We start from the raw sequence: 19,622 nt of genomic DNA on the forward strand, positions 1-19,622 counted from the left end.
ATAGTAGGCTTAGTCATCTGGCAGAAAACGGTGTCTCTTCCTGTCCAGCCCCTTTTCCATCAAGTCTAAACCTTTCCAGGTCTGCGACCCAGGGCTCGTCCAGTGTTCCATGTGTCTTGTTAGTTCTGTATGCTAAGCTCCCTGTTGCCACTAACTGTGTCACATGCTTCATTCCTGTCCCACATCTACCATAACTGCTGTTTGTTGTCTTGAAAGATTGGTGGTTGATTTGACTCGCTTTCATTTACTTCTTTTCAAATGAGAGACAGTTTTTCTCCATTTTATATTTTTCTTAGAACTTCATTGACTATCAACTTACATTGTGTGATATGGGTGAAATGAACTTTAATTACATCTTGTCATATTGGTGTAGCTTTAAAAATTCAGACTAAGAATGTGTTTGAAAGATTATGTAATTCAGTAGAGGTTCTTATAGTGAAATTTAGAAATCTGCTACTTCTGAGGGTTGGAAACGGAACTCGCACAGAACAAAACATCCCTCTTTGTATATGTTTGGCTGATCTCTTAAGCCATTGTGGGGGGCGGGCAGAACAAAGAACTATTTCTGTATACCCCAATATTAATTCAGACTTCGGGTACAATAAGTCTTTTTGGAAACAGCTTTTTGGGGTTCTATTTTAAAATTCTTTAGCTAGCTATGAAGTTGCCTTCTTGGTACTTGTGCACAAGAACCTGACCTTTACTTTTAAATTTCTTTAAAAAGTAGTCTTAGAAACAGCTTTTGAGACTGATTTCTTGGGATTCTCCCCCCTCAACGCTCCTGGCCCCTTTTCTTTTCCTTTTTTTTCAGAATTGTGTGTTACTCCCTGTAGAGCTGTGGTGACTATATTGTGCTTTTACTTTGATACACATACCTGTTACTGTATTACTGTGCAGAGTCACTGTCCAGTGGGATCCTCAGATGAAAGCAGGTGCGGAATCTGGGATTGACCAAGATAAATGTATACAGTGTGAACACTGTGTAATTCACGCGGACAACTGTGGGAGAAGACTCTTGTTTTAGCACTCACCAGATATTTCATAGAACCGACTGCACCAAATATACGGTTAAGATGGTTTGGCAGTTGATAGAATTTGAAGTAGCATTTATATCACCGACTGTGATGAAATTAATTTCTGGCCAAGGTGATTAATAGCCTGAATTCTGTGACTGAGGGATTGATTGCTTGGCAAATCTTTATGAAATAACACCCCAGGCAGGGGAATTATGTGCACGTATCAAGTTTTGCATTTACTTTGTGAGCCTTCTCTATGGGGTGCGATCGTCCTGTTTTATACAGCTGACAAAAATTGGCGATCGTCCTGTTTTATACAGCTGACAAAAATTGTACTTGTACTTTGTCATGCCTTTAACTGTAGCTGTAGCTTGTCCTGAAAGTCTTCCTCAGTTTCCAGACACAATGGGCGCCACAGAGAGAGGCTTTCTTCCTTTGCATGCGTGTTTCTATTAATGTCATTACTGCATTTGACTCTCTTATGAAACCCTTTTGGTCACATCAACAGTTTGTTCTAAGCTATCTATCTTAACTTCTAGCTTTGTCTGCAAAATTTGTGTGGTTAGCCTGAGACGTACGCAGATAAATTGCCTAGGGTTCAGCTTTCTCAGACTTGGAACTAAATATGCTGCAGTGTGCTGAACTGATGGATGCAGCTTTTCAGCAATATTGATGTTGCTCCAGTTGGATATAAATCTTGGGATGCCTTGGTTTGCATTTTCATATTCATGTGCAGTTCTTGACCACTGGTTTTCAAACGGCTTCATCCCTCAGAAAGCTCTGTTTTAAGTAGAAAGACAAAGAAAATTGTTCTTCCTCACCCACTGCTCTGCTGCCCACTCACAACAATAAAAATCGTGAGCGTAGTTTTTTTTTTTTGCCAGCTATGAATAGTGGCAACTCCCAGTTCACAAACTGATGACATTCCCGTGGCTTGTTGTAAAGTCAGTTAGTGGCTTTGAACTTGGAATGTGTTTCCTAATGGGAGAAAACAATTTATTGAATAGTTGAACCTATTTTTCTTTTAACCCATAATATTCCAGCGGCATAGTTTTATTTGGATCTTAAAACCTGATCTTTCCCCGTGTTTCTTTGTAGAAAGATGTTCCTGGTTCTGCTTTAGTATCTTAAGGAACAGAATATTTCATTCTTAACTCCTGTAGGCAGCCACCTGTCTCAACCTGTGTACCCTGGGGCAGGATATCAGGCAGCATTCTTACAAACAGTGGAGACTGGCTGAATGATTCAAGCAGAGAAGTAACTTGAGAAAATATTGGGTAGTTTCTTGAACCGCTGGAAGTGGGGAAAAGAACAGGAGCAAACAGAGATCCCAGGTCAGATTTATAGCCAAGGTCATATGATATGAATAGTAATAATACGTGGTGGCCCTGATGGCTGAACACTGGACCATTGGCTCGTATTGACCACACCTTTAGGTACCAGATACTTGCTACCCACTGTCACTTTAGCCTTTGCTGCCTCTGGGCACTGGATGTTGTTACCATTGCTCTCAGCCTTGATAATTTCCTCCTGCCTCTGCCTCTTTGTGTCTCCAGCTCTAGATTTAGAGTTGTCCCTGGCTAAGTCAAATGCCCATCCCTTAGCTGCAAGGAATTCTGGGAAAGTGACTACTATTCCAGCCATTTTGCCTCTGTCTAAAAGGTATGGCTTTTGTCAATACTGACGTGATAAGGAATTCTCCAGATACAGAAAGGGGGTTCAAATACTGTATATTCTCCATCCTTCCCCCCTCTACAAGGTCAGATCTTCACTATAAGAAACTAGAGGGGGAATGGTGAATGTGTTTATCTACTCAGAGCTGCAGTAAATGAAATCAGTGATAACAGAGATGGCTGTTTTTTCCTGTGCGCTGGTGTTCAGGAGCCCTTTTACCACATGTTCACGAAACCTAGAGAGGTGATGATTTAGGCACGTTTGACCTCTCACAGTATGTTCCTTACTGCTTCAAGATGAAATGCATTGAGTTGTATTTTAACCATTTGATTAACTAGGAGGAGCAGATTGAGGTTTATCTGTTTCCTTGTTTATAGTATAAAGTGAAATTTCACATTGTCATTTTGTTTTATATGGTTGGATGGTTTATACTTTTTATTACTCAATTGCTATCCTTTTAAAAATGTAATGTAATATAATTAATATAATCCATTAATATAGGTAATTAAAATGTTTATATATTAATATTTTTGAATGTTTTCTTACTTTTGTTTTTAGAATTTTTTCTTAATTTTAGACATTCAACATTGAATTTGCACTAAGGCAGATAAGGGGTTAGCTCTCTTTTATTCGCCTCCAATAAATGCCGCCCTTACTCTCCGACCTAGTGCTCATCTCTATTTGTTTTCACTGGAAATATTTTTCACAGCTGAGCTATGAGTACTATATGGTTTTATTTTCTTTCTTGTACAGCATATTAAAAAATTCTTGTTTTAAAACTCATTTTATTTATGTAGGACTGATTGATGCCCAAATTCTCAGATAAGGTCAAGTCCAATGGCTCGTGCGCTCGCGTGTGCGTGTGTGCATGTGTGTGTGCGTGCGGGCATGCGTGTGTGACATTTTCCGGAGCCTTCTGCTTGCCTGTCCCATTCTGTTTACTCTCAGGGCCTTGTGCACAGCTGTTGACCTGGAGTTTCCCTTCATTGTCATGTTGGGAATTCTTGACTGACCTGCTTATACTGGATGGCGTCTCTCTTGGTTTCTTTTCTCATTTGGGGAAGCACATTGCCCAACTGCTTCTTGAGAAAGAGTATGTGTGGTGTAGTTCTCTTGAGATCTGGCATGTGTTGAAATGTCATTTAGACTCTCCACACATATGATTGATATAAAATTTAAAGTTGGAAATTATGTTCCCTGAGAGTTTTGGAGGCCTTGTTTCATTTTCTTCTGCTTCTAATTTTGTCATTGAATTGTGGGATGACTTTCTGATTCTGTTTACTTATATGTGACTTTTGAGGGGCAGGGGAAACTCTTAGAGGTTTGTTATTTGTTTGTTTTAATTCTCTAATATTTCGAGGTTTCATCATATGTGCCCTGGTGTGTAACTTCTCATTCATTGTGAAGATTTTTGCAGGGGGTGGTGGAGGATAATTGTCTTCCCACTGTTTTCTGTATTCTTTCTTTCCTGAAACACTTTTTCTGATGCGGGAACTTTTGTGTGCTTCCTCCAACTTATTGCACAGAAAAATCCCTGGTCTTCATCCTTGTATCTTTTTGTTCTACTCTTGAGGACCATTTACCTCTTTTATCTCCTAACCCTTCTATGGATTTTGTATTTCTGTGATCATAATATTAATTCTAGGAGCTCTTATTCTCACAATATTTCTATTTTATAGTATGCCATTCATTTTTGCTTTATGGATACAATATCTTCTACCCCCTTGGAGCTATTAATAATGTACGTATGAAATTTTTTCCTGCTCCTAGCATTGATTCTGTTTCCTCCTAAAATTTCTATTTGTCATGTTAGACTCTTTATTGCACGTCTGGTGACCATTTGCTGTCCATTTTTATTTATGAGGAGGCACGGAAAACTGATGGGAAGCGCCCTGTGAGTGAGCAATTTGACAAGCTCTCTCGTTTGTCAATTGATGGCCTTATCGTGGGATGACTTCCTTTTTCAGAATCCCCATTTCTCCCTAGTTTTGGCAACTGTACATCTCTTTTCTTGGGCGGGTTAGTTTCTGCAAGAATGTCTTCCAGTCTCTTTCCTGCCCGTCCCTCCCTGGGAACCCGGCCAGGGGAAGAGCCTGGGTCTCTACATTTGGAGCACACACTGTCACTCAGTCTCCTTTCATTATGGTGCCTCCACTGTCACTGTTTCTGACGTCCCGGAGACCAGACCTTCACAGGTCCAGCCTTTGCAAAGAGTGAGTCTGAGATGGAAGGAGAAACAGTTAACGAGCTTCATGGCTAAGGAGGCTGGAGGTTTCCTCCCTATAATGCCCTCCAGTTTTCAGTGCCGCCTGCATGCACCTCCTGCCCCCAGCCCTGCTTTAAATGGAACTGGGCCTGAGCTTGCACTTTCCTAAGCTTCTGTGCCCCGTATTGGCTTGCCTCTTCCTGGCTGTTCTGTCTGGAGATTTTTAACTTTTTTCTGTCTTTGCTTTGAAAATTCACTCATCTTTGGCCCATCTGCTTTCCATTGTCAATTTTCCCCCATTAATTTTCTCCTCTTTCATTGTCTTTCTTCTTGTGAGTTCATCTCTGCTTCTTGCTTAGTGTCAGTGGAGGGAATGGTATAATTTACCACATACAACTGAAAATCCTTAATGAACTTTTGATGTGGTCTTTCGATTTAAACACATGGTTGTCTGGCCCATTAAAGAAGAGTTAACTAGGTTACTCTGGGATGGATTCCGTTTACTGTACATTTCAATTGGATAAAGAGGTTGTTAGTCTCACTGTCAAAATGAAATAGGTATCACCCTTTCTTGATTTGAGTATGTGATAAGAAAAAGGCTCAGTTATATTTAGTGTCTAAATTCCAAGTCTGATCTCAAACCCGTTCACAAGAATAACATGCAGTTTCCAGCAGTATAAAGAAATGACTTTTATTGCCTGGGGTTTTCTACAGCCATAATCCCAATTGGGTCAGTCTTCCTTAGATTTCCTACTAATTTGACTTGAGTAGTGTCAAAACTGGAAAAACATTCTTTTCTAAGAAGCATTCTACCCAGTGGTCCCAGTTATATTCTGTGGGATACTGAGTTTCCACGAGGCATCTAAAATCACTTAAGAGTAACTCTTGAAAAATACAGAAGAGTTTATAATGTGCCAAACGCGTATATGATTGAACATGTAAACAACACAGCAGAATTAGGACCAAATATAACCTCTTTGTCAACATTTTCCTTAAATATATTAAGGAATATATTACTCCAAGTTTAACAGGAACAACTTATTATTTTTTTTTACAATGTTTAATATGTTATTAAGGTATATCAAGGGTTGTAAATTCCTATGGGCTTTATTCAGCCTTCGTAAAGCAAAGGGAAGCCAATTCAAATTTTAGAGGTTTTATGTTGTGTAGGGTTTGAATGAATGTAGAAGAATGTGAACTGATTCTCAACCTAGAGTTTATCGAATCCTTTAAAAAAAATATTTACCGTCACAAGATATAATTAATATTTTTCTGTTTCAGACACCTCATGTTCTTTTTTGGCAAGTCAAGATTGAGAGTATGTTGAGGTTCTGAGAGGAGATATTTCTATTTGAAGGTTTCTGTTTTCATCGTGGTAGGTAAGAACGCTAGGCATCTGTTTTTGTGCTAAAGCTTACTAGAAGTCTCACGGACTCGGAGCAATAAAGAGAAAGTACTTCTGTCCTTAAAACCAAAAACAGATATTCTTACTCATTATCGTAACTCGAAAGATCATCTTTTTAATGAGATGGTTGCATCACTTGTGGTTTTCTCAGATTTAACAATCAGATTATGTGATGCAAAGCTTGGAGAAGAATAGAGGTAATGGAAATTCTACTGAAAGCAAAAGCAACAGCAATGACTCTTTTCTTTTTCTCTCTGCAAATCTTTTGACCTCTTCTTCCTTTCATTTTCATTTATTATTTTTGGTGATTCTCAAAGGGATTCACTTGCCTTACTGCAACATATTTAACATTTACATATTTCTCACTATATTTTAACTTCAAAAAACCACCATCGGGAGAAAAAATTATTTTCCGGAAGAATTGGTTGTATCAGAATTTATGTATCATGTATATACTTGTGTAAGACAACTCTGTAAAGTATTGTGTATTAATGTGTTGGCTGTTGGAAACAGAAAAATTGCTGCTTTGCTGGTTTTAGAAAGTTCTTTCTGTGTTTTGGAAAGTGGAGCAAGGGAAAATAAAGAGAAAAAAGTAGAAGTAATTTAAGGGAAATAATGTGTAATGTATATTAAAATACCTTGTAAACTGCTAAATAGCATAAAGATGCTAGTTACTATTATTGCAAGGGTTTATCTTAAAGTGAGAAAAAAAGAGCCCACAAACATTCAATAAAGAAAACTGGGAAAGAAAAAAAAGAAATGACTTGGATAAGAAAAAGTTAAGGTTCAGTTCCCGTCCAGGGCCCACAGAAGAAGCAGCCATCTGCTTCTCCACCCCACCCCCTTGTCTCTCTCTCTCTATCCCTTCCATAGCCATGGCTTATTTGAGCAAGTTGACCCAGGTACTGAAGATGGCACCGTGGCCTCACCTCAGGCACTAAAATAGCTTGGTTTCTGAGCAATGGAGCAGCAGCCCCAGATGGGCAGACCATCGCCCCCTAGTGGGCTTGCCGTGGATACCCAGTCAGGGAGCATGCCAGAATCTGTCTCTCTGCCTCCCCGCCTCTCCCTTAATAATAATAATAAATTTTAAAAAAGGGAAAAAGTTAAGGAAGAAATAAAGTGGGACTGTTATCATAGGAAAATTTTGCTGTTTAGGTATTTTATTATTATTATTATTATTATTATTATTTGTATTTTTCTGAAGCTGGAAACGGGGAGGCAGTCAGACAGACTCCCGCATGCGCCCGACCAGGATCCACCCAGCACGCCCACCAGGGGGCGATGCTCTGCCCATCCGGGGCGTCGCTCTGTCGCGACCAGAGCCACTCTAGCGCCTGGGGCAGAGGCCAAGGAACCATCCCCAGCACCCAGGACATCTTTTGCTCCAATGGAGCCTTGGCTGCGGGAGGGGAAGAGAGACAGAGAGGAAGGAGAGGGGTAGGGGTGGAGAAGCAGATGGGCGCTTCTCCTGTGTGCCCTGGCCGGGAATTGAACCTGGGACTTCCACACGCCAGGCCGACGCTCTACCACTGAATCAAACTGGCAACCTCTGCGCTTCAGGACGGTGCTCTAACCAACTGAGCTATCCGGCCAAGGCAATTTAGTTGTTTTTTTTTTTTAATCTAAAAATGCAAAAGTATTTTACTTCTTATTTAAGAAAAAGTGTTAAAAACATTTTATTTGAAAAGTTCTGATGAAAATAATTGGGGAAAACATTGTTACCATGTGAGGTGGCAAGGGTTGGGTAGAAACGACCTGACAGATGACGTCCTCAGCTCTAAATAAAGGTGAGTGTGTCATAGGGGATGATATACTGTGTTTTCACGTAATGAAGGTTTAATTTACACTTATGGGTGTCATCTGAGCTATTCATTCTGTTCTCATTCATACCTTCGCAAGGTAGGTATGGTCAAGCCATTTTACAAATGAGGCACGAAAGGCTAGTTGACTTGCCCACAGCAGCTCACTTACCCAGTGAGAGAGCCCTTCCTTGTTTAGGTTTTGAGTTTATTCCCATTTTTCCACAGATGCTTCACATCAGAGCAATTTATAAGTTGTGTTTCTGGTTGTTCAGCTTACTGGATTTCTCTAAAAGAAGTGCTTGTTAAAAAAACAGTGGTCACTTACGTATAACACCTCCAGGGTATGCTTTCGGCTGAACAGGATTTGCACTAAATGACTTCACATGAGTCCTACTTAAGGATTGGTGTTTGAATTCTCTAAGAACCAAGGAATAAAGAAAAAAGATGCCTCAAGTGCCCAAGTATGGGTTCAGAGTCTGTGCACTGTGTCCTTCAGATCTTATCTGAAGCTTGGTATGTTAAGTTTAGTTCTCTTATACTGTTTGATTTTATTTGGTTTCCATGGCTGTCTGGAAGAAGGGAAAAGTTGGTGCTGTGACAGCAAGGAGACATGACTCTTGAGGGCAAGGGAAAGGAGATAACCAACCCATTAAAGGCAGACACATCTCTCAAAGTACAGCAGTCAGAGGCCTTTGAGGAGAGGAGCCCTCAAAATGGTCCTCTGTGCTTTGGAAGGTTGTCTTGCCTTTGCAGGCAGGTTTAGTCTGGTTGCCAGCAGCCCACCCAGAAACCCAATCTTACACCCTGTCCTTCTATTCCGTTTATTTGTCTTCCACTCATATCCTGACTCTACTTATCTCTAGACCTGGATCTGTAACTTGGGTTCACCTTTGGCTCTGCAAAGAGTACGTATGTCTGTGCTATCCTTGGTGTTTAAACTTTGGCAGTTTCTTCCCTTTGACTTTCAGAGTGTCCTGCTGCTTTGATAGGAACTCCCCACCCAGCTTTCCTCATGGTGTTAGCAGCTCAGCTTCTGCCTAGTATCCACTGGGCCACCTCCTCTTCCTCAGAGTTGGTGTTCTCAGGGTTCCAGGGGAGCAAAATTATTGATAGTCACATTGATGATCCCATGCCACCTAACCGAGATTAAGTATATTCTAGAGTCTTTGAAAAGGCATTACCGTTTAGAAAAAGAAAAAAAAAATTAATCCAGTATGGTTGAAAGTAAACCCACTTAAAAAACAAAAAACAAAAAAACTTAGAGCCTGACTAGATGGTGGCATAGTGGATAGAGCATCAGACTGGGACGCGGAAGACCCAGGTTTGAAAACCCAAGGTCGTCAGCTTGAGTGCGGGGTCACTGGCTTGAGTGTGGGGTCACTGGCTTGAGTGTGGGATCATAGACATGACCCCATGGTCACTGGCTTGAGCCCAAAGGTTGCTGGCTTTGAAGCCCAAGGTCACTGGCTTGAGCAAGGGATTACTCGCTTTGCTGTAGCCGTCCCGTCCCCCCCCCCCCCCCCCCCCCCCCGTTAACTAAGGTGCCGCAACAAAGAATTGATGCTTCTCATCTCTCCCTTTCCTGTCTGTCCCTATCTGTCCCTCTCTCTGACTCTTTCTTTGTCTCTGTCACAAAACCACAAACCTTAGTTGAGCGGAGCTTTAGCTATTATGAAAATCTTGATCATTCTTAGTATCTTACTCCTTGAGTTAGCTTGCTCTTTCTTCCTTTTTCTTTTCTTTTTCCTTCCTTCCTTCCTCCCTCCCTCCCTTCTTTCCTTCCTTCCTTCCTCTTTCTTTCAAAGATTTTGTTATTGATTTTTAGAGGGAGGAGAGAGAGAGAGAGAGAGAGAGAGAAGGGGGAGGAACAGGAAGCATCAATTCTTAGTAGTTGCTTCTCATATGTGCCTTGACTGGGCTAGCCCAGGGTTTCAAATTGGCGACCTCAGGGCTCCAGGTCACTGCATTACCCACTGTGCCACTGCAGGTCAGGCTCTTCTTGAGCTTTCTAAATAGCGAGATTATACAGTATAATAGCTGCTGTGTGAGTCAGAGAATTGTGACTTAATGTTATAGAATATATTATTTTTGAAATAACCAACTTTTCTAGCAGTTTGCACAGCTTTCATATCAAAAACATGTTGCATTAAATAAAACCCTTTTAAAAAATATTTTGTTTACAAATCTGTTCGGTCAATAGCAGTAACTACTTAAGTAGAGACATGATGTCATAAAATAGTTGGAAAGGGAGATAGTAGAACAAGCGGTTGTTGACCTGAAATGTTTATTTTGAGAGAATTCTTGGCATTTTTGCCCCACATCAGCATAATGAGATTTGTAGGAGAGGCCCAGCATTAATGTATCTGTTGAGGATTAATGTTCTGGTGGAGCATTTGTTAGAGAATATATTATGGGTGGTACTATAAATATACTCATTAAAAAGTTGCACACTAAACACTTTGTGGATTGGCATAAATACTCCTTTCGTCCCCTTGCTGGAACAAATGATATATTGTTCATTTTAGTCTGTAAGCATTCTTTTAGTTTTTACATTTCTTATTTAGAAATTAAATATAATGGGGTGGCATTGGTCCGTAGGGACACATAGGGTTCAGGTGGCTGTCTCCACAGCGTGTGAACTGTTCACCTCATTGTCCAGAGCGGAAAGAAGGATGGCATTCTCAAAGAGTTGGTCCCTTCTCTAGAGCTTGCTGATCAGATGGGCAGAAACATTGTTTGTTTCCAGAACTGAGTTATTTTTTAACCGTTCAAAAAAAACCATCATATAGTGCATACAGCAACAACAATATCCCGCTGTTCCTTACTTTCGGACACTTTCTCATTAAAGTCCTTTTCAGACAATACCATACATAGCGTGCTGCTGTGTGATGTGTAAAAGGTGTTCCGTGTGATCAGTGACCCCTCAAAGCTTATGTGTTATAAAAGAAGTAAAATGATGAATAATGTAAATTTATATTACCCTAGACTTGTAACTCAGTGAATTTTCAGAATTTCCAAAGAAGCGAGGCTTGATCATCGTATTACTCTCTGTCGCCCAGAGGGCGGGGCCTGAGCAGGTTGCTGTGTGGACGAGCGCTGAGGGAGAGGAGCGCTGAGGGGGAGGAGCGCTGAGGGGGTGGAGCGCTGAGGGGGTGGAGCGCTGAGGGGGTGGAGCGCTGAGGGGGTGGAGCGCTGAGGGGGTGGAGCGCTGAGGGGGAGGCGCCACGCTGTCGGAGTAACAATGTCCTGCCCCCCACGCAGTAGGAGAGCGGAGCAGGCAGGCAGATGTGAAGTGGGCAATTTCTGTTTCTGCGTGTGCTCACAATGTTCGCACCTACCGAGTTTCCCATTTAAGAGGCATTTTGTTTTTCATAATTTCATTATTTCTGAATCCTCTTACTTAACACACAGTATTTATTTATGAGTTCATCAAGATTTTCTTCTATGAAGGGGAAAGGAAATGCAGTCGCATGTGATTTGCAGCTTGGCTTTGTGTCAACTAGGGTGGGAAAGGAAGGAATAGAAAGACTATTTCTGTTCTCACTGTTTCATTGGTCTCCTTCTTCCTGTGCCAGCTCTTCACTCGTGCATTGGTTTATCGATTCATTCCCTATTTATTTATTTACAGAGACAGAAAGAGAGTCAGAGAGAGGGATAGATAGGGACAGACAGACAGGAACGGAGAGAGATGAGAAGCATCAATCATTAGTTTTTCGTTGCGACACCTTAGTTGTTCATTGATTGCTTTCTCATATGTGCCTTGACCGTGAGCCTTCAGCAGACCGAGTAACTCCTTGCTGGAGCCAGCGACCCTGGGTCCAAGCTGGTGAGCTTTGCTCAAACCAGATGAGCCAGTGCTCAAGCTGGCGACCTCGGGGGGTCTTGAACCTGGGTCCCCTGCATCCCAGTCCGACGCTCTGTCCACTGCGCCACCGCCTGGTCAGGCTCATTCCCTATATATTGACTGCTTATTATATATTCTTGCCCTAGGGGTACAAAGATGAATGACCCACTTCAGTAGGCATCATATGTCTCGAATCTTCTCAGTCCTGGCTGCATTCAATGATGATAGTGTGTTTATCTAGAATTCTGAAGCACCGTCCTCTTTTAAAGATGGCCTGGAGAGGGTCATGTTAACAGAATAGACACTGTGGCTCAGCCTCTGCGTCTCTGAGGTAACAAAGGTGGCCTGGAGAACGTGAAGGCTGTTTTTCAAGGCGTTTTCCATCGACTTAGATTTTCTAATGAACCTTGCTGCTTTGGGCGTTATGGGAGTGCTTTCCAAGAACTAAGTCACTCCACCCACTTCTGTATTGGCTGGAACGGGAGGTTGAACAGCGGGCAGGAGTCTGAAGAGGGATGACATCACTGTTGTCAGGCACTCTGCTGGGAAGTCTCAGGGGCAGGTGCTGCTACCGTCCTCACTCTCCCCTTCTCGCCTTTAGTGGCAAATGTTGTCTGCCTCTTTCTTAGGTTAGTCATGCTAGGAGCGATCTTGGAATTGAAGTGTCTGGATAAGTTTTATAAGATGCTAGGTAATGGTGTCACTTAATAAAAGTATATATAGCCCTGGCCGGTTGGCTCAGTGGTAGAGTGTCGGCCTGGCGTGCAGAAGTCCCGGGTTTGATTCCCGGCCAGGGCACACAGGAGAAGCGCCCATTTGCTTCTCCACCCCTCCCCCTCTCCTTCCTCTGTCTCTCTCTTCCCCTCCCGCAGCCGAGGCTCCATTGAAGCAAAGATGGCCCGGGCGCTGGGGATGGCTCCTTGGCCTCTGCCCCAGGCGCTAGAGAGGCTCTGGTCTCAACAGAGTGACGCCCCGGAGGGGCAGAGTATCGCCCCCTGGTGGGCAGAGTGTCGCCCCTGGTGGGTGTGCCAGGTGGATCCCAGTCGGGCTCATGCAGGAGTCTGTCTCTCCCCGTTTCCAGCTTCAGAAAAATACAAAAAAATAAATAAAATAAAATAAAATAAAAGTATATATAAACCCTTGGAAACATTGAGTACCCAAAACCTAAGATCATTTTAAGAAGCGCTTTCTTCTGAATCTTTTGCGTCCATGGTATTTTTTTGGTGCTATTAAGTTTCTACTGTGGTGTGCGTCTACCACAGATACCCCTTCCCACCTTGATATGAACTGGCAAGTCTCGTATTTATTTTCATTAAAATGGGGTTGGATTACTGTAATTTTTGGAGGGTAGTGTGCCAGAAACCAAGATTTTCACAGTCTGTGTCCCCAAACCATGTATGTGTCACTCCTTTCAGCAGAGAGTCTCGCCAGCTGTTTATCTGCAGTACTGATGACATTCGGTCTGTGCCTCCAACATCCCAGTACTTTGCCTGTGTACTTGCCATAGCCAGCTTTGTCTTTATTCCTCTAACTCTCACATTCTTCTAACACCAGAAGGTTGTGGATTCTGCATGCTCTTCAAGGCCAGACCCTTGCTCTGTGCTCCCGCCCCTCTCCCCACCTCTCTTGGGATCTTACCGCATCCTTACCTCTTCCTTCTTGTACTCTCAGCCTTTCCCTCTACTGACTCCTTCCCCTTATCCACATGGACATACATCAACACTTACTTATCCCTCCAACAACCATCCTTGTCCTTCTGTGCCGCTGGCTCCGTCACCTCTGTCCCCACCGGTTCACTGACACTGCCCTCCGTCACACGGCTTGTAACTGCTTAGGTGTTAAATCCAAAGGTGCATCTTTCATTTCTTGTCTTTATTCATCTCATTGTATCCCTGGCACTTCTCTGCGTTTTTCCCTTGGTCTTGTTCAAAAGGTCTTTTTCCTCCACCCATCCTATTATTGCTCATGTTCTCTCGGGTTCTGTTTTTAGCTCTTAGCCTCTCATCTTCCCATTCTGCCCCAGTCCCTTCAGTGTGTCGCCCACTAACTTAACGTCTGCTACTTTCTGTGTAGCAATCACAGTAGGCCTTTCTGTTTTGCTTGGGCTTCTTCCCCAGACTTCATACTCAAGGGTATCTGTATCCCTACCTGAGTCTTCTACACCTCAGTTTCTAACACCCAAACGAAACCCGTGTTCTCCTCATTAAACTTGTTTGTTCGCCTGTATTCTCTACCTCAGTAGTCACTCCTGTCCACCCACAGGTTGTCATTTTTCCGAGTTGTTTTGCTTTTGGCATCTGGATGTTTCCCAAGTACTAATTCTTCTCTCCTTTTCCCTTTCCTACTTACTTCCACCAACCCCCCCAATCCCCACCCTTCCTCTCCTCTGACAACCAAAGTGGTCTCCCTGCCTCTGCTCTGCCCCCGTGACTGCACCCAGAGAGAGTAACGCACCTGAAACCCAGACCTGTCCCGTCAGCGGCCGTCTGTAACCAGGGCAAAGTCAGAGTCCTTGGATGTGTGTAAGGTCGTGATCTGGCTGCAGGCTCCTTCCTGGGGCTCAGCCCGCAACACTGAATTACCCCATGCAGTTCCTTACCTCTGCCTTTTCCCTTGTCTATGTCCCGTGCCCAGCGTGGCTAAGCCCTACGCAGCCTGAGGACCTGCCAGGCATTCCTTTTTCTTGGAAGCCTTCCTTGACCGCTCCGTTTCTGGGCTGGGTGCTCCTGCTTGTCATGACTCTGTCACTGCACTCCTCCCACTGGGTCCATTGTGTGTGTCTCTAGGCCCCACTAGACTTCATTTACCTTAACGACAGAGAAAACTTTGTCTAATTCAGCTTTGTAGTGCCAGTGTCTAGCACAGTACTAAGCATGTACCAGGTGTTCAGTGTATGGTTTTATTTATTTATATCTATAGTTAGTTAGTTCTTGTATTTTTCTGAATTGAGAGGTGGGGAGGCAGAGAGACAGACTCCCGCATGCGCTCAACTGGGATCCACCGGGCATGCCCACTAGGGGGTGATGCTCTGCCCATCTGGGGTGTTGTTCTGTTGTGGCCCGAGCCATTCTAGCTTCTGAGGTGGAGACCATGTTGCCGTCCTCAGCACCCAGGCCAACTTTGCTCCAATGAAGCCTTGGCTGTGGGAGGGGAAGAGAGAGATAGAGAGAAAGGAGAGAAGGAAGGGTGGAGAAGCAGATGGGTGGTTCTCCTGTGTGCCCTGACTGGGAATCGAACCCGGGACTTCCACATGCTGGGCCTATGCTCTACTGCTGAGTCAACTGGCCAGGGCCAACATGGTTTTTAAATGAAAAGTTAACACTGACAGGAAGTCAACTTGATGTTTACAAAAATGGGCAAAAGTAATCTATGCCCAGTAGTTACCTGGGGGGGGGCATGAAGGGACTTTTGGGGTGCTGATAGTGTTCTGGGGTTTGATCTGGTGTGTTCAGTTTAGGAAAAGTCATTGTGCTGTCCACTTGTGCTATGTGTACATGTCTGTATTTGTGTTATACCTCAATAAAAAGTTTTCCTGGAAAACACTTGGACATCTTATCTATTTCATACAGAAATTTTTCTTCTCTTCCTTTCAAGCCTCCCGAGTTTTCACGGGCTGGTAGTTCTGATGTTATAGCAGAGAACAGGCTTCTGCTCTTCCTGTTCGTTAAGGAAGAGGAAGAGGAAAAAGCTTTGGAGAAGTGTGTGTAGGATTGCCTGGTCTTCCCAAGAGGGCCAGCGAGGCCAGCCCCGGCGGAGAGACCTGCTGTGACCTGGGCTTCCGTCACATGTATGACAGGGGCCACCTGCTAATCACCAGTGAGCTCCGTGCTGCCCGCAGTGACGGGGAAGCTTTGGCTTGGACGTGACCATGAATAATTCATACATGTAGTTATCTGGAAATTTGTGGTCATCATTAGCATTTTAATGAAAAAAAAATGCAGTCATTATTCTGAATCTCTGTTTTGTTTCTACTTTCTCTCCCTTCCCCCACCCCAGCTCACCCTCCTGGTCTGTCCTGAGTGCGAGGGAGCTGCCGAGGGCCTGTGGGTGTGCTGAGGGGTCGCTATGGGCAGACGGCACCCGGAGGCTCCCTGTCGTCCAGGCCGCTCAGGTACGTCTGACGTTGGTCTCTCTCTTTTGCTCTTTAATTTTCATTGTAAAAGATGGCAGAATGCTGGATGGGTGAAGGTTCATGATATCTAACTGACAGTGTATAGAAATGCAAGAGAGTGAATTGCTTAAGTTTTTAATATTGAATAATGAAAAATGTTACTTAAATTAGGATTTTTATAATCCATTGGCCCTGTAAGACCAGGAGTGTCTATCAGCAGTCTCCCTTTCAAAGCATCCAGTCACATAGTTTTTTTTTTCTTTTAGCTTTCCTTTTTCATCACAATACAGGGGGTCCTTGGCTTACAATACAGTTTCATTCCTACGACAGTGATGTAACCTGAATTTGAGTGTAAGTCAAAACTCACCCTAGCCTAAGTCACTTACCTATCCTAACACAGTTATAAAGTCATAATCGAGAACATAAAAACACAACTAAGCCATAGAAAAATGGAGAGGACACAAATATACTGTACTGTAGTAACAGAAAAAAATGATAAAAAATGAGTGTAAAAAAAAGAAAGTACAATGCTAATGGCATAAGCCAAAACACTTATGTCTTAATTTTTTAAAGTTTTTATGGGAATGAGCGTTGTAAACTCTAAATGTCGTGTGTCGAGACTGTTGTAACCCAAGGACCCCCTGTATATAACATTTGTACCAATAGCAGTACCATAAGTTAAAAACATTTCCCAGTGATTGTTTTAATTCCTTTGAAATAAAAAAATTTACAGACCCAGAAGAGAGGTCTTCTGGGTATGTCGTTGTTGAATACATTAGAGAGAGAGAGTCCTTGACTCTTCTTAACATTCTCCAAAGGAGGAAACTCCTGATTCTGCAGTGATGACTCTCAGCATCTCATAACACTTAAGTTTTTCCAACCATCGTCTTTTGGGAAGGGCTGTAATTGCAGCCTTTTTCTATTTGTCACTACCCCGATTCACTCAGGAGAAACATGATTATTGCCCATTTAATGATCTTTCTTATTTCCATAAAGGAGGTTTTGTCTCAAATGTATTTTTTGTTCCCTTTCATCTCTGAGCCTTGTATTAGGTGTTCAGATATTTGTCTTTGTTGCTTCCCTTTGAATTTCTGGAATTCTGGCTTCAAATCAGGGGTTTCCCCAGAGAGCCTCTGCTCCCCTGTCCTGTCCCTCGTTATGCTTGTTCATATTCACCTTTAAGTCCCCTTTTCTTGTACAGTTAAGCTTTTTCTTCAAAGCAAAGTTAGACCCAGCCTCAAGCCCACACCCAGACAACTGGTTCTAACATCATCCGAACAGTCCGATGGTTGGGAGCAGCCGGGGAAGGGAGAGCTAACAACAAGGTGAAGATTCAGACCAACCACCACGGTTGAAGCCTCAGGGGTGGGGTAGAAGCTTTTGCACATATACCTCAGTGTCCTCCAGTGGCCCTACTGCACTGCTGGAAAAGGAGCAGTTTTCATAGAGAGCACCATCAGAAAAAGTGTGCCCTGTGTGCTGTCGACCAGAGGTTGGCAAACTGTGACTCACGGGCCAAATCCAGCCCAGGCCTGTGTTTGTGGGAGCTCACAATGGCTTCTATAGTGTTATGGTTACATAAACACCTACATGATGGCTGTTTGCCTCTTGCCCCTGAGAGCCTACTGTATCGACGAGCTGGCCTGCTAGAGAAAAAATTTGCCTATCCCTGCAGTAGAAGAGATTTGGAAGCCACATTCCATGACTGAACCCTCTGAAATTGTTACTATTTGACCTACCAAAATGCTTAGTTCATATGGTTCAATCTAATATAGATGAGGAGATTCTTCCTTCAAATAGTTAAAATTCTAAAGTGTGGGGGCTCTGGGAGTAGAGAAAGTAAATTTACTTGGCAAATCCACCAAATGTGGACCTGCTCATTTTTCACCGTCTCGGCAAAGGGGTCATTGCACCCTCCGCTCTGGAGTTGTCCAGGGGGCTCCGAGCTGCAAAGGCTTTTGTGGTCAAGGAGTTGGAGCTCTTCTTTTTCACTTGGCTTGTGATTATTAGTATAGTTGTTGTTTGTTTATTTACTTATTTATTTTTACTAAGAGTTCTCAGGGAAAAAACTGACTTTTTATCTTACCCGACCGGGGGGCCGGGGCCTGGTGGGCCGTCCTCCGAGGCCCCTGCTGAGCGTATCCCTGGTGCTTTCTTCCCGTGGGAAGGAGGGTGCGCGGCAGCCCCTTCTCGGGCACACCTGTCGGTCCCTTCGCCTGCCATGTGCCTGCCTCACACGTTACTTGACACGTTTTCCCCTGAGACTGCGGTTTTGTGCTTTCCGTCTCTTTCTTCTTCTTTTTTTCTCTCTCCAGGATTGTTGATTCTTTGGTCTAATGCCCTAAAACCGTCATTGATTTCATGTAGCTTGTCTTCCCTTCTCACCCCTCCCGTCTCGCTCCCTGCTCCGGATTGTTAATTGAAACCTGCGTGTTGAAGCCTCCAGCTGACCTTGCTTGGGGGCCGCTCTTCTCGGTGGGAACACGAACCCCCGCTGCTCTGCCTCCTGCCACCTACGACCGGAAACCTAAGGGGCTGGGGGCTCTGGGCCGGGCCTGCATCTGAGCAGGGCCGCCCTTCACGGTGGGAACACGAACCCCCGCTGCTCCTCTCCTGCCACCTACGACTGGAAACCTAAGGGGCTGGGGGCCTCTGGGCCGGGCCGCCCTTTGAGGTGGGAACACGAACCGCCGCTGCTCCGTCTCCTGCCACCTACGACCGGAAACCTAAGGGGCCCAGGAGCTCTGGGCTGGGCCTGCGTCTGAGCAGGGCCACCCTGTTCCAGAGAAGGGAAACTATTTCAGGGGTCACAAGGGTTCTCTGAGGCTTACAGTGTTATTAAGTGTGGCCAGAACCGGCGGTCAGGAGCTGGTTGTACGTACTGCTGTGCTCTGGATTGCTTTTGTGGCTCATGTGGCAACTGTCAGTGTAGATTTCCTTTCCCTCTGTTTGGCGTCATCGCTCTGCCTTACAAAGCGATCTTCTTTCCAGACAGGATGCTGTGCTTTGGTGAGTGCGGAGTGGTGTCCACTGAGCACCCAAACGAGAAGTCACGGCCACAGCTGACCTCTCCCGACTTTTCAACAGATATTCGCGATTGTGTTAACACTGGAGTTAGGTTATCCTGGGACTTGTTAGTGAGGTTGCATCTTTAATCACCTTTACTTGCTCCTCTCCGTTCCTTTGCCTGACTGCACCTGCCACTCGAGCCCCGGCCACCAGGATCTGAACTGTGGCTACAGTCCCCTGACTTCTGGCCAGAAGTCTCCCTCCTTGCAAATTTGCCTTGTTCGTAAAAGCCAGATTAATCTTAACTGCTGAAGCGTAACTCCGATCATGTCACTTTCCTGCCAAGAATATTTAGTGCCTCCCCACTAGTCCAGAAGGTCACCCTGACATTTGAATCCGCCACATTTTACTCCTTTAATACCCATTACTCATGGTTGAAAATGGTTATTTTTACCGTTAGTGGTATTAGCCCTCAGCCGGTGTCTTAGGCTAGCCTGGACGGGTTCTCCTGCTGGGACACTTCTCTGCCTTCGGGTTGGTATGACACTGATC

The 19,622-nt window shown here is 44.0% G+C and overlaps 1 protein-coding gene across 9 annotated transcripts in view; it reads left to right on the top strand.

The window, feature by feature from the left end:
- The window catches only part of APBB2 (amyloid beta precursor protein binding family B member 2), a 392,503-nt gene that overhangs the window by 139,345 nt on the left and 233,536 nt on the right, over positions 1-19,622 (top strand). For 8 of the 9 annotated variants that reach the window (XM_066233437.1, XM_066233440.1, XM_066233436.1 and 5 more), the window contains one exon: positions 15,947-16,061. The exons of the other annotated variant lie outside the window; for it this stretch is intronic. The gene's annotated coding sequence lies outside the window, so the exon portion shown is untranslated. The remainder of the gene's footprint in view (positions 1-15,946; positions 16,062-19,622) is intronic. 9 annotated transcript variants of the gene reach the window in all.

The sequence above is a fragment of the Saccopteryx bilineata genome, chromosome 5 (genome assembly GCF_036850765.1).
Source record: "Saccopteryx bilineata isolate mSacBil1 chromosome 5, mSacBil1_pri_phased_curated, whole genome shotgun sequence".
In the NCBI taxonomy this organism is placed as follows: domain Eukaryota; kingdom Metazoa; phylum Chordata; class Mammalia; order Chiroptera; family Emballonuridae; genus Saccopteryx; species Saccopteryx bilineata.